Source organism: Lepisosteus oculatus, chromosome 12 (genome assembly GCF_040954835.1).
Source record: "Lepisosteus oculatus isolate fLepOcu1 chromosome 12, fLepOcu1.hap2, whole genome shotgun sequence".
Classification (NCBI taxonomy): Eukaryota; Metazoa; Chordata; class Actinopteri; order Semionotiformes; family Lepisosteidae; genus Lepisosteus; species Lepisosteus oculatus.
In genome coordinates this window covers 32,604,338-32,619,356 of record NC_090707.1, presented here as the reverse complement: position 1 = coordinate 32,619,356, position 15,019 = coordinate 32,604,338, and the positions used below count along the sequence as shown (strand labels likewise).

Sequence of the window (15,019 nt, the reverse complement as noted above, 5' to 3'; positions counted from 1 at the left end):
TTAAAGCGATTCAAGGTGACCGCAAATAAGTAGCAAATATGAAGTGTTGTAACTGTTAATCCATCACAGTTTCTAATTAAAATCTAATTGATTTATTGGCCAGTGTTCCTTGTCATTAACCAGATGTTTCTCTACATACCTTTTCACCTTCAAACACAGTAGAAATACACTCCAAGGCTAGGACCATTATAATATTGCATAAGTCAACCATCTTTCAACTCATATTAATGAATTGTGTTTTGGCAGTGTAGGAACAGCAGTCTCATTTCATGCTAAGCTGTCAATCACAATGAAAAAATAGTCATATTACTCTGTTAGCCACACATGTAATTATAGCTGGCCATTACTAAATATGCCTTAGTTGGGTTTCTGGTTTTATTTTTTCTTTCTTTTGCTTTTTGAAGGAGCCTAATTGGTGGATCCTGTGATACAGGATTACAGGCCCACACCCCCACCGAATCCCTTAGCGTCACAACTGTGTAAACAGTAACTTGGTTCATTTATGCTGACGTCACACTTCACGGCTTTTCCTAGGATTTTCAGTCGTAATCTTCATTGACGGAATCGGAAGAAAATCACAGCGAGTTGTAGAGAGTCGCAGCGTGCGCCCGTTACCGTCGGTTGTGTAGTGTGACACCCCCCGCGACTCGGTCATAGTGCTCTCAACAGCCCCTACGACTCTCTGCGGCTCGGTACGACAGTATCAAACTGGTTTGATTTTCTCGTAGCGAGTCGCAAAGTCGTAGAGGTGGGCTCTGCGACGGTCAACAGCCAGTGAGCGCTCATCCGGAAGTACAGTGCATACAATGCCCACAAACTGTACCAGTGGAGGAGAGGCTTGCTGAACTTTGGAGCCAGCACAGATGTCTGTTCGACGTTTCGTGTTTGTCGTTTCTTTACTTTCGCGCGGTTCCCCTCTTCCTCTTCCAGTGTGCTCAACGTTGATTGGCTTCCAAATTGAGGCGACCTCGCGGTACATTTGCGGCGCAATACAAGATTTGGAGCCGTGATGAAAAGTCGTGAGGGAATCGTGTAATTAGTCACCCTCTGCGATTCCTAGTCGTATATTTTGACACCCTCTAGGACAGAAAGGGCAGCGAGATTCAGCAATCGCAGTCGTTAAATTTGACATGCTCTCCAACTAGAAGTCGTGTCGAATCATGTAGTGTGACATTAGGCTACACTCTTCAAGATCGTTCCCCAGTACCTATAGCCACGAGCCCCTTTTGCTTCAGTGAAGTAGTGTGCAGGGGTCACTTTTTAAGCTTTTCTAGGGAATCCTAGATCTATTAAGATACCCCTACCACCACAAGTCACATTTGTTGCAGGTCTCCTTGTCTGAATGCAGACCGACACAAACTATGGGATGTTCCTCCAGTTCAGAAGTTCTTGCCATCACTTTTCAAGTAGAGTAGATCTTAAGGCATTATTGCTTGTCCCTACTGTCCTGTTTTGGGCAGTGGAGAAGAAACCCTTTGTATGTCCAACTGTACTTAGTTTGTTGGGCAATCCTGAAACTGCGCTGGTTAGCAACAAGAGGTTTGTAAGCTTCCTAAATCAAAAGCTCTCAATAGGAAATGGAATGCAGTAACTAATTTTTGGTCCCTTTCCTCTTCCTAGACAACCATTGCAAAATGATATTCACCACTTGGTAAATTTTTAGTTTCTTCTAGGGCCCAGTTACTGCTTTTGTACCAGGGGCTACTATGAAGTGTTTAGTTTAGTAATCATCAAATGTTTTCTATTGTTTGTCAGAGATGTGGAGGATGGGGGTGGTTTTCAGGTTTCCTTAATTACAGTATGTTGGTTCAGAGTTGATTCTAGATTTCCCTTGTTAACTACAGTGTAAATCAGGGTCACATGAAGTACAGTACTTGTAAGCTGAAAGTTTTGTGAAAAAAAACAGGATAGAGTTTTCACACTGTAAGATCTGGAGATATGGATGAGTTTAAGCTGATTATTCAAGACATGCCACCTCTCTTTAGAATATACTGCTTTATTCCGCAATCTAGACCTGTACAAAAACTGTTTGGCTGGTGCAAATACAGTGTGAAAAAAAGTCTTTCTACACTAACCAACAAAACTACCTAACTCCCTTTTTTTCTGTGGCTTGTATGCGACCTGTTCTGATCAAAACATTTTTGACATAAAACTCACATAAGATTTACTATGAAACCTGAAGCATGATGGTAAGTATTTAAAAAAGGATGAAAACTATGCCAAAAAATGACATTTGTGTTAAATCGATCATATGGGCATAAATTTATCTGGAGAAAAATGATTTGCAAAAAAAACGTATGAAATGTTATGCACCTAGAAGAAATAACGAGATGAAAACCAAAAGCAATAACAAATGGTAGAAAAGCAAATGAGTATGATTTTCACAGAGACCTTGTCAGTTTAGCACAAGCAATGACCAGATGTGCTGGCCTGCAGTAGTTGGAAAAGCGCTGAGTAAAGGTTTTTTCATTGTTTGAACTAGTGTCTCTCGGTCTGGAATCATGAATGCCTGCTAAGAAGATATTTCTAATATAATATGTTTTGTAAGGTGCTTAGACTAAGCCAAAGAACATCACACTGATGTAGTTTCCTCTGGTGAGTTCCTGTCCAGCTCTTTGGCAAATTCAGATGGATTGCAAGTCGCAAGGTACAATATCAACACAATAAGACACATCAGTAAAAATGTTTGTGTCTGTAGATGCTTTTGTGGCAAAGATTCAGTAATCTACAGATTTTACTGTAGGAAAATGCGAAAAGTTGATTGTAAAACGTCCTGCACATCTTTCTTCCTCTAGCTCAGAACTATTTAATCTTTTTGATTTCCATTGTGTTGGAGCCCTGATTACAGCTCCACCTTTAACACTCTAGTTCCATTCCAGACTTATCAGCAAGCTTAATGACCTGGGTATCAGCACTTCTCTTCTGGATTTCCTGACTGGCAGACCTGTGAGGGTTGTGGGAAAGCTTTCTTCCACACTGACCATCAATATAGGTGCCCCTCGGGGTTGCGTGCTTTCCTCCCTGCTGTTCTCCTTGTTCATCCACGGTAGTGTGGCCAAACACAACTCCAACTCCATCTACAAAAATGCTGATGACACCACCATCACTGGCCGAATCACCGGTAACAAAGAGAAAGCCTACAGTGATGAGGTTAGGAACCTGGTGGCGTGGTGCTTTGGCAATAATCCCTCCCTCAACATCTGCAAGAGCTGATTGCCGTTTTTAGAGAGCAGGGTGGGGACCTCACTCCCGTTCACATCAATGGGGTGGCTGTAGAGATGGTGAGCAGCTTCAAGTTCCTGGGTATTAATGATTTAACATGGTCCCAGCGTGTAACTGGAGCCACAAAGAAGGCACAACAGCACCTTTTCTTCCTCAGACAGCTGAAAAAATGTGGTTTATCTTCAACGGTTCTTACTACCCTACCGTAATACAATAATATTGAGTAATTTTGATGTACTAATTAGAGGAGAGCATTAAAAGTCAGTCATGCCACATTTGTAGGTGCACTATTGAGAGTCTGAGCAGACAGAAAAGCGTTACAGGGGTTGGTCAGGTCAGCCCAGTCCATTATGGAGCGGTGGCTCTGTGGCTAAGGACCTGCGTCTGTGACTGGAAGGTTGCTGGTTCAAATCCTGCGGCCGGCAGAGGAATCCTACTCCATTGGGCCCCTGAGCAAGGCCCTTAACCCTAACTGCTCCAGGGGCACCGTACAATGGCTGAGCCTGCGCTCTGACCCCAAGCTTCTCTCCCTGTCTGTGTGTCTGTGTCTCCATGGAGAAAAGCTGGGATATGCGAAAAAGACAAATTCGTAATGCAAGAAATTGTATAGGGCTAATAAAGAAACAACACACATTGGAGTCCAGCACCCCTCTATTGTGGACATTTTTACAACTGTCTGGTCCCACTGGTAAGCGTTATTGGAGCAGAAAGACACGAACCTCCAGATTCAGAGCCAGTTTCTTCCCACAAGCTGTTGGATTACCAAACTCTACCCCTGCCACTGGCTCACACTGAGCTCTTTTTTCCCTTCTCACACTGCTTGTGCTGACTTGTATTAAGTTGTTTCTTCATTTACTTGTTGTTTCCGCTGCTGTTATGTGTGTATATTTTGGTGTTTCCTTAATTTTTTTTTTGTATGGGAGCATACATGCAAATAAGCGCTTAATTGCACTTGTGCTTATGACTAATAAACTGAACTGAACTGTGAAAGCCAAGCAACTAAGAAGTGGTCTTGAATACACCATTACTCCCAGACATTTGCTGAATCTCAATAATATTGAGTAATTTTGATGTAATAATTAGAGGAGATCATTAAAAGTCAGTCATGCCACTTTTGTAAAAAAATAAGACTTCTAACATTCTAAGGGGATACGGATTCTTTAGTCATAGCTCTGTGGAAAAGCTCTATTACTGTCTTTATGACAGTAGTGCCACTATTTACAGAAGCATTGAATTAATGTTTATACTTTAAGAAATGCCTAAGGAATTTAAGTACGTGCGATATTACAAATATTGATAAATTACTGAGATTAATATATCAGTAATCAATGCAGAAATTATACATGTAAATTAGGTGTCCTGAAAAGCAGTAATACAGTATTTGTCATGTCTATGCGTAAGACTTTGGCCCACTATATAGAGACAATTCTACTTGCTCTCCAGGTAACCCTAAACTAAATTTAAAGCCATTTTATATGTGTAAAGAAAAAGATCCTTACACTTATATTTTGCCTTTTTGGACACTCAACTCAAAATGCTTTACAGGTAATGGGGACTCCCCTCCACCACCACCAATATGTAGCCCCCAGCTGGTGAGCCAAAGTGCGCCAGAATGCTCTCCACACACCAGCTGTCATTGGGGAGGAGAACAGAGTGATGAAGCCAGTTCATAGATAGGAATTATTAGGAGGCCATGATTGGTAAAGGCCAGGGGGAAATTTGGCCAGGACACTAGGGTAACACCCCTACTCTTTTCGAGAGACACCCTGGGATTTTTCATGACCACTGAGATTCAGGGCTTCAGTTGTACATCTCAGACAAAGGACGGCACCTTTTTGTCCCCATCACTATACTGGGGCACTAGGACCCACACAGACTGCAGGGTGAGCGCCCCCTACTGGTCTCGCTAACACCTCTTCTAGCAGCAACCTTAGTTTTTCCCAGGAGGTTTTTCCTATCCAGGTACTGGCCAGGCTCACACCTGCTGAGCTTCAGTGAGCTGCCTGCTGTGAGTTGCAGGGTAATGTACCTGCAGGCAAGACATTTTTTTCATTCGAAGGATGAATCAGTTTAATAATTTCATTGGCCTTAGTAGTTCAAGTAGGTAGCTGCATCAGCAGTCGTAGGCTGCAAAGGAACAAGTTTTATTCCAGGCAGAAAAGAGAAGGAAAGAAACGCAACGTTTCGGCTGTGGAGCCTTCTTCGGGTGTCTTATATTATTATATTCAAAATGGCGAGACAATGGGAAAACCCTTGCCTTTGGTATTGGGGCTCAAGAGATGTTCACAAATGATTTACTTTGGAAACCGTTGATCATTTAAAACCCAGAATGTTTCTGGCTTTATTAAGGCATTTATCACATTTAATAATGCACTATTTAACGTAATTATAGATTAATATTTATTTATGTAATTATAGATATGTAAAATACATTTAAACATTCCTCAGCTCCATCATGATTATTCTTAAATCATTACATTTCTCGTATTTTTACATGATTGTTACAGTACGTTACGTGTTGCATGATTATATTTTGTGTATGCTTTTTAAACATTAATTGACCTATTTCATTGTTAATTGTTAAGATTTAAGGGCACAGTAACATTTGTTGCAAATTAAAGGCAACATATGCACCATATTTGAAATCAAAACGTAGGATGTGTGCAAAGTAAAAAAAAAAAATTAAGACTTAGCTCATTCTTAGTGTAGATCCCCTCAACTCTCCAACAACAATATATATTGTCTCTGTATGCACATAAAACCCATTTGAGAGTTCTTTCCTGGCACAGATCTCCTCAGCTCTCAAACGCCGCCCTCTGCATCCAGATAAAACCCCTGAGATTTCGCCAAACAAAATCAATTATCCCCAACAGGTGAGCGGTTCAGATGTTGGTCTTTGAGGTGATTTCCCAGACGGCCTCTAGTGGCCTCTTTATTGTCATTACACCTCAAAGAAAGGCAGCCTTCCACAGCACAGAGGGCCCTGTTGCTTCTTCCAAAAACCGTGGCAAATGCTGCAGAGCGGGGGTTCTGCAGAGCAGCCTTTTTCATGCCTGTTGAAAGGATAATGAAACGTTTTCCTGCAGGTGGCCTTTGCCGTGAACTTAAACTTTTCAAAGCTCGCAAGAACAAAGCCATCATTCTAAATTGATTTACGTTAAAAAGACTGAGGATTTAGGAAGTTTAGAATTGTGCAAAAGATCAAGTTTGTAAATAGTTTTGGATTCCTTTTTTGTTAATATGACTCACGATGTGATTTCCCTTTACCATGCTAATTATTTGAGATAAAAAAATTTTCGTATGTTGACATATTATTTTACTTAAATGTGAGTCTGGTAAGCCAGCATATAGTAAGCAAATACAATTGCTACATCTCTTAGAGATTAGAGAACATTTTTATTTCCCAACTCAGAATATTTTCACGTTCATACCATGTATGTTGTTCTTATCTTTGTGCTAGACACATAGATTGTAACTGAGTCATTCCCGAATTGCAGTATACAGATTTAGTGGGAGATTTCTTGGTTTTTAATTCATTTAAAGGTTTGAAAAACCTCAAATTAAATGTTTATAGGTTTCAATCTTAGTTATGTATCTGCATTTTATATTTGGCATAATTTTGTACTGTGGATTTGTATCGGATGTGCAGTGTAAAAGGTAAAAATAATTTGAAAAGCATCCATCTTTACCCTAGTAAGTTCAATCAGCACATCGTAAAAGCGGAGCTGCAAAAATCGAAGAATGCTTAAGTTAGTGTAAACTTATCTTGGAAATGTTAACATATTAAATTGTTATGGGGCCTGTAAAATGGAGTATACTAACTATAGGTTACAAGGTTCTGTACTTTGATCCAGTAATGGGTAACACAAAGAAAAGATTTTTTCAAAGAAAAACAGAACAAGCATATGCTAAATATCATTCAGTTAATCCTGTTCTTATATAGTGCTTTTCAATCCAGGGCATGCTCAAGACACTTGACGTATTATGCTTATAAAAAAAGTACAGTCAGCAACAAAATACTGTAAAACCATGAATGTAACATTAAAAGAAATAAATAGATTAAGAGTTGAAAGCATTCAAAAACCAGTTCTGACGCAAGATTTAAAAAGGTTAACAGAGGCTGCATTTTTAATATGGTTGTGGAGATTACAGTGGAGTATTCCAACCGCTGAAAAAGCCCAGTCTTCTGTTTAATTAAGAATTAACACAAAGCAATTTAACAAAACAGACAGTATTTAACAACTAAACACATGTTGTATTGTAATACTGATAGGCTCGATATGAAATAGCTTTATATATGGAATCCTAAGTTTGTCTCTGAGCTGATGAACAGCTGAAATTTAAAGACCTCAGCTTTAGCCAATTGTTCTGATATACAGTACTGCCATGAATTTCTTCTTCTTTATCTGCAAGTGAGAGGCAGCCATTAAGCCCATCTTGCTTGTTTGATAGTTTAGCATTTAAATATGTCTAAAATTTCATTCAGCAATTTCTAACAGGTGGCCAGAGTTTGGGCCTCATTAATCTGGCAGGGAAGCCTGTTCCAGAAACTGATAAGAGAAGTCTTTCATGTTCTCTGTCCTAAATGATTTTCCCTGAAGTTTTGAACTGTGTCCCCATGTCCTTGTTTCACTGCTGAGTGTGGAAACAGTGGCCTACCTGTATGTTGAACCAGTCTGTACCCATTGGGCTTTCATATACCTGAATCTAATCCCAATCTCAATCCCCTTTGTTTTAGCTCCCTCAGCCTGTGCATATATGGCTGTCCTCTTGAGACGAAGAATAATTGTGTTGCCCTTCCTTGAACGCTTTCTGTGGCTATAATATCTTTTCTGTCATATGGTGACCCAGCCTGACCAAAGTATTCTAGATGAGATTTTACTAGTGCATTGTAAAATTTAAGTCTAATTTCCCTGGATTTAAATTTGGTACATTCTGCAAAGTACCCAAGCATTCCATTTGCTCTTTTATTGCTTCACCACATTGTCTTGAGGATATACAGAAGAAGAATCCACAGAAATGGCCAGATCCTTAGGTGCTTGGAAACATGGAACCTGCAGCTTGGATGTAATAATAATAATAATAATAATAATAATAGCTTACACTTATATAGCGCTTTTTCTGGACACTCCACTCAAAGCGCTTTACAGGTAATGGGGACTCCCCTTCACCACCACCAATGTGCAGTCCCACCTGGATGATGCGACGGCAGCCATAGTGCGCCAGAATGCTCACCACATATCAGCTATCAGTGGGGTGGAGAGCAGAGTAATGTAGCCAGTTCATAGAGGGGGATTATTAGGAGGCCATGATTGGTAAGGGCCAATGGGAGATTTGGCCAGGTTACACCCCTACTCTTTTCGAGAAACGCCCTGGGATTTTTTATGACCACAGAGAGTCAGGACCTCGGTTTTACATCTCATCCGAAGGACGGCGCCTGTCACCATACTGGGGCATTAGGACCCACATGAGCCGCAGGGTGAGCGCCCCTGCTGGCCTCACTAACACCTCTTCCAGCAGCAACCTTAGTTGTTCCCAGGAGGTCTCCCATCCAGGTACTGACCAGGCTCACACCTGCTGAGCTTCAGTGGGCTGCCAGTTGGGAGTTGCAGGGTGATATGGCTGCTGGTGATGTGTGTATCTTACTGTATGTTCCTGCTAATAGCGTGGGTCACTTGACACTTCCCAAGGTGGAATTTATTTTGCCAAGTGTCAGCCCAATGCGTGAAGTAATTTGGATGCTGCCGTTTCTAGTGTCTGCCACCTCCCTTATTTCAGCATGATACTGATTTGATTGGTTTGCTAGCTACACCAGAATCCAGATCAGTGATATAGATCAGGAAGAGCAAAATACAGTTGATTTACTAATAGTGCAGTACACCACTAGTCACAGCTACCCCTTAGATGTTACGATCCGTGAGATAGTATGCTGTTTCCTGTTTGTTAACTAATTCACAGTCAGTTTGCATACATTATTGGATTCTAATGGCTATTAATTCAAGAATAAAAAAAACATGTGCTTTAGTGTTATCTAATGTCCTTCTTGTTTGTCGGAATAATTCTAGCAAGTTAAAAAGCACCCTTCTAAACCTGTGTTGGTTTTCTTTTATAATGACCTTTGTCTAATCAGTGCTCTAATTGAGCTCGCATGAGCATTTCCATAAATTTACAGAAGAGTGATTGGTCTGTAGTTTCCTGATTCAGTTCTGTCCATCTTTTTGTTGACTCATTCTATATTTGCAGTTTTCCAGTCTGTGGGTAATGCTCCATTCTAAGTTCTAAGTAAAATATGTAATATTTTAGCTAGGGGTCTGTGAATAACATGCCTCATTACCGTAATTATGACTGGGAAAATACCATCAGTCCCGGGTGATTTTTGTTTTTTTTTGCCATCATATCCCTTCTAGAACCTCACTATTTTCCTTTTTCTAACCTCTGCATCCACTACAGTCTCATGGGATAGCCTGAGCCTGTCCCAGCAAGCAGTGGGTGCGTGGCAGGATACACTCTGGACAGAACGCCAGTCAGGGCACACACAGACAGGGACACACAAACACTCACACCAGGGGCAATTCTCCCAGAAACCAGTTAACCTAGCAGTATGGCTTTGCACTATAAGAGGAAACCAGAGCAAACACAGGGAGAATGTACAAACTCCGTGCAGATAGCACCTCAGGAATTGAACCACCAAGGCAGCAATCCGAATCCAATCTTCTATTGTAAACTCCTGTGTGAAGTGTTTATGTAGTATATTAACTGTATCTTTATCATTATTTTTAAGTCCTAGAACTATTACTAATCCCCAGTTGTAGACTGTTCCAACTTTTACTGTTCTTTTACCGTCATAGTATTAAAAAGATGTTTCACATTATTTTTGCTTGCAATATTCTTTTCTATTTGTCTCTTGGCAAATGTGGTATTTATTTCGGCTGCACCTGTAGGTCTGAAGTATATATTCTTGTATATCTTCTATCTCTGAGTCACAATTTAATGTCATTCGTAAAGTGCTTTATGATATATTTCTCAATATCTCCATTAAACCATTTAGGCCATATTTTCCTGAACTTAAACTTAACTGTTTTAGGAATTAAATTTGTTTGGAGCCTTTAACGTTGTTTTTGAAGTACAGCTATCCTTTTTCTATTGAGTCTGGATCCATCTGTTCCCAGTTCACTGCTTGTAACCTCGGTCTCATTCCTTCATTTTCTGTTTTTCTAAAATTACAAACCCTAATTTTAGACTCACGTTTTTCGAGTTTTTAAAGTACACATCAAAAGATACCATATTATGGTCACAATTTCCCAGTGGTTCTATCGCATCTATTCCCTTAATTATATCCTGTTTGTTTGAAAAGATTGTCAATAAAAGCATATTGCCTAGTTAGTGCTTTTATAAACTGTGTTAAGAAGGAATAATTAACCATTTCAGACATCTCAGTTTCAGCTTCTCTGTCCCTTATCATAACATCTCAATGAATGTGTGGAAAGTTGAAATCTAGCAGTATACTGTACATTACCTTTTCTTTGTACTTACTCATATTATAATACAATATGCTACTAGCACCTCTATCTGCCTTTGGGGGTCTACAGCGTTGACGTATTGAAAACACCTTTGAATTTCTATTTTCCATTTGAACAAACATGGGTTCCAAAGTGCCTGTATTCTCTTTTTTTTTCAGTTCTTTAGTACTCCCAAGTTATTTTTTGGTATGTTGCCCCACAATAACTCTGTCCAGCCTTGTCAAAAAATCAGGTGCTCGTTAATTTCAGATTTTTCTTCATTCTCCTCACCTAAGCATGTTTCGGTCACTCATATAATGTCAAAGTTTCCAATCGGTGTAGTAGCCTCAAGTTCCTGTAATTTATTCCATGTGTTTCCAGCATTGAGGTATAAACATTTCAGAATGGAGCGAGGTCTTTTGCTTTGAATTTGTATTGATTTAGACATTCAGCTCCTACGTTTACAAATTAAATCCTTAAATTGGAATTGTCAACCTACCTTTTTCTATGGCTTGTACACACCATAACAACCGAGTTGTCCACTATCACCTCCCTCTTACTGGGGAGAGTTAGAGAATAATCATAGAGGTTAGGATACTCAAGGAGCTAAACACATTCATTTTTATTTTTGAAGAGAATTAGGAAGGTTTGTCTGGTCAAGTCCATGTCTGTATTTTTTTTAATTAAAATTCTTAATTATAATAGCATTTACAGAGGAATACATTTTAATACATTGGTATTGAAATGTTTGACCAACAGCACAACTGAAGGTAGGCTGTCTTCCTGCATTGCAAAATTTAAAGGCTGTATTATAGACTTGGATCAATCAAATTTATACTGTGATAGTGCTCTAAAGAAGCAGATGAGGCTGGGATTGACCATGGAATGATAGGCTGTATGTTTTAAATGAAACAAATACAGTATGCCTCCACATATTTTAATTTTTAAATTGTGAACCATAAATTTACAGGTCAGAGACAAAATGGATTGAAAAGAATTCAAAGTATTTATGTACAGTAGATATGTACTTATGGAATGTGTACCTTTCATATCTTAATCACACACTGTGGTAATTAAATCAACAAAAAAGATAAAGAAGTTTTTCCTTTCTCTTCCTGTCACCCAGACAAGTATAAAAGACACCATGACCATCTGTTTGTTCAAAGCTGACTTTTTGAGGCAGGGAGCAAACTGCACCTTTTATCAGTGGATACAAAATTCCTGATAGACTGATAAAGTTCTGGGACGTTGGCTTGTGTGTCTGGAAAATAAGGTGTTACGTGTGATTAAAACACATTCCAACTGGCTACAAAAGCAGATTAAGAGAAAACAAATGAACCCAGATTTCGAAGGCTTACAAAGTTCTACAGAGGCTAGACGCAAACCCTTTGTATAAAATTGTTGCAACTGGGAAAGAAAGTACATTTTTCAAGTGTTTGATTACTAAATGCACTGCTATCTCTGATAACATCTGAAAGCTGATGTCCTTATGTAATTAAATGCTGAATCCCTGAATGTATGTATTATGCAGAGACTAATGTCATAACTAATTAGGCACTATGGCAAGTGTTTATGCCTAAATGTAAATGTATATCATTAATGTGTTATTCTTGATGGTATTTCTCTTCACACAAATAGTAGTGCTAATCAATTGGGCTGCACTGGTGAGAGGGGACAAGTCAATAATCCTGACTGGTTACAGTTACAGAAAAGATGTGTATTATGATACAGTGTAAACTATTTATAACTGGAACCTGTCCATTATGAATGATAAAACTGTTCATCACCTTCTTGCCATATGGCTTCTTACCCAAATTACGCATGTTCAAGAATTAACCTCAAAACTGGCAGGTATTACTCTAGTGGTAATATAGTTTCGATCACAACCTTCAGAATTGAGAATTGCACCTCATAGGTTATAGCAAGTACTTTATTCACCCATATTGTGTTATGGTCTGCATGGTGAAACATGGGCGCAATACTGTCTGGTCTTCTTCAAACATTGTTTCAAACTAGGTAGGTATCCTTCTTGTGAGAATAGTCCTGTTGCCCTAGATGTGGTCAGTAGTGTATGATGACCAAATTATGGAGTTTACAGGTTCAGAGAAAGTTAAGGAGGAATGTAATGCTTCTCCTTGCATGGCCAGAGTCACTTTCTGAAACAGGTTGTGGATATAAACATGTGTAATTCCTCTGTACTTCATGTAATTTAGCATAATGCGTATAAAGGTAACAAAAGGTTAATGGGTATTATGCATACTTCTTAAGAAAGTGAGTTTTCAGGGACAGAATTTAGGGAAGGTTGTGATTTTGCCAAAAGGTAGCTAATATCCACTGGTAGCACTGTTCAAACTAGAAATTCTGGATCTGCAAATTTTGAATAAATTAACTACCACTAAAATCTTCCCTGAATTGCAACAGGTAATAACTTACATGAAATCAGACACGTGTTGAAAGATCATGTCCATACATGTCTGTACTGTATGTATGGGCATCTATGCACACATAAGTTTTTACATTTAAAAACCAGTGCATCACATAATTAAACCTGAGGTTCAAGCAGACCATTACAGTCACATGATAAGTACATGATTGCTAGGTATAAATACAAGTACAAGCCAGAGAAAGCCTCAGTCTGCAGACAGTTGTGCCACAAACAGGAGGTTAATTAGAATGGATAGACACTGAAAGGGGATAGCTGGCCAATGGTTTATTAATGAAAGCTAAGGTGCAAGATATGCCGAGGTTACTGATTAACATGGTGTCAACGTGTTTCAAAGATAGTGCGGAAACCGAATCCAGCAATCAGCTAAAAATATGGCAGGAGGAGAAAACGTATCTGAGGAGTTTGTCAGCTGTTATCTCCACAGCATGTCTGCCACAGAACCAGGAGCAGAACCCCCACTTCACCTAGAGCCATGTTTCTGATTCTTAGTCAGAAGCCATGTATGAATGTGACGTTTCACTGAACTGTTTATATAAGCCACAGGAGAATCTGGTCACCTCTCTTTCATCACAGTTGGACATCTCTGTGGCCATACTGTTTTGGGGGATTTTGGGACACACCTGAAGAAGGCTCCACGGCCAAAATGTTGTGTTTTCGTTCATCTCTTTTCAGCATGGGCTAAACCTATTACTTGTTCTATTTTTGGGGATACTCAGCATGGGTCTCATAGGGGGAAATAATACAAAATATTTTTTTATTTTAAACCTATGTTTTGTATTTTTTATATTATAGCTATATTATGTAAGTGAGCACCACCTATTATTTTGACTTTTGTCTCTCATCAGCATCTGTTGTTCTGCACGGAGAGACATGGTGTTCTGTAACACCCCTCACTACAAGCAAGCCCCATGGCACTTAGCCAGACTGTTCAGAGTCAATGACATATCTTATCAATCTTACCACAATGTTGTAGGATGTAGTCAAGATCTCAAGATTATAATATCAATCTCACAGCTTTATGCTCAAACCAAGATTGCTGGCCAAGCATTTCTTGAAAAGTTTTGAACTTCCAAGGGAAGACTCTGTGGCCATCTCTGTGCCAGAGAAGGTGTTACATAGCTGGTGGCTGAAGACACCTCCTCAGGAAGTTAGCACTGTTCTGAACTTGGGTTTTAAAACAGTCTGTGCCCAGCGGCTGACATCTCTGACCTCTGACCTCTGACTGACCTCAATCACCTGGCCTCTGACCGGAAGGCAATTCAGATATGTGGTAGGAACTCAGTTCATCCCAAGTAGAGCCCTATTATGGAATATATATGATGGAGAGAGCAGATACTGTGAAAAAAGTGAGCTGTGCTGTGGCTTTTATAACGGGAAGTGACAGGTGGTGATTGGTCATGACATCATAAGGCGTGGTGATTTTCTCCACCCTTCAGCTTCCTCATTGGTTGGCCATCCTTTGGGGTGATTGACTGTGACCTCTGACCCGTGGTCCTAGTAAAGAGGATCAGCCTTCATGTTTGCCAGAAAGCCATTCAACTGGACCATTTATCTTTAGTGATGTTGAGAATGGACTCAATTCCCAGTGTCCTGGTCTGTGTTACACACTTAGGATATATTGCTTGTCAGAGAGGCTTTTAAGCTGCATTTTTACTTTTAGTGCTTCACAGAGAGGCCCACACTCCTAGGTTATTGCTTGGTCAAGGCAACAGAAAGGCTATTAGAAATCTTTAATAATATTTCATTCCATGGTTAATAATGTGCCTTGCTACGTGCTACACCTCCTTAAATTTAAAAATGTGAGAATTAATTGTGGTACAGGCAGGTGATCAGAAAATTCACAACCAGCCTC

General features: G+C 39.6%; 1 protein-coding gene across 2 annotated transcripts in view; it reads left to right on the top strand.

Moving 5' to 3' along the window:
- The window catches only part of nhej1 (nonhomologous end-joining factor 1), a 118,176-nt gene that overhangs the window by 72,230 nt on the left and 30,927 nt on the right, over positions 1-15,019 (top strand). The gene's annotated exons all lie outside the window — the stretch shown is intronic.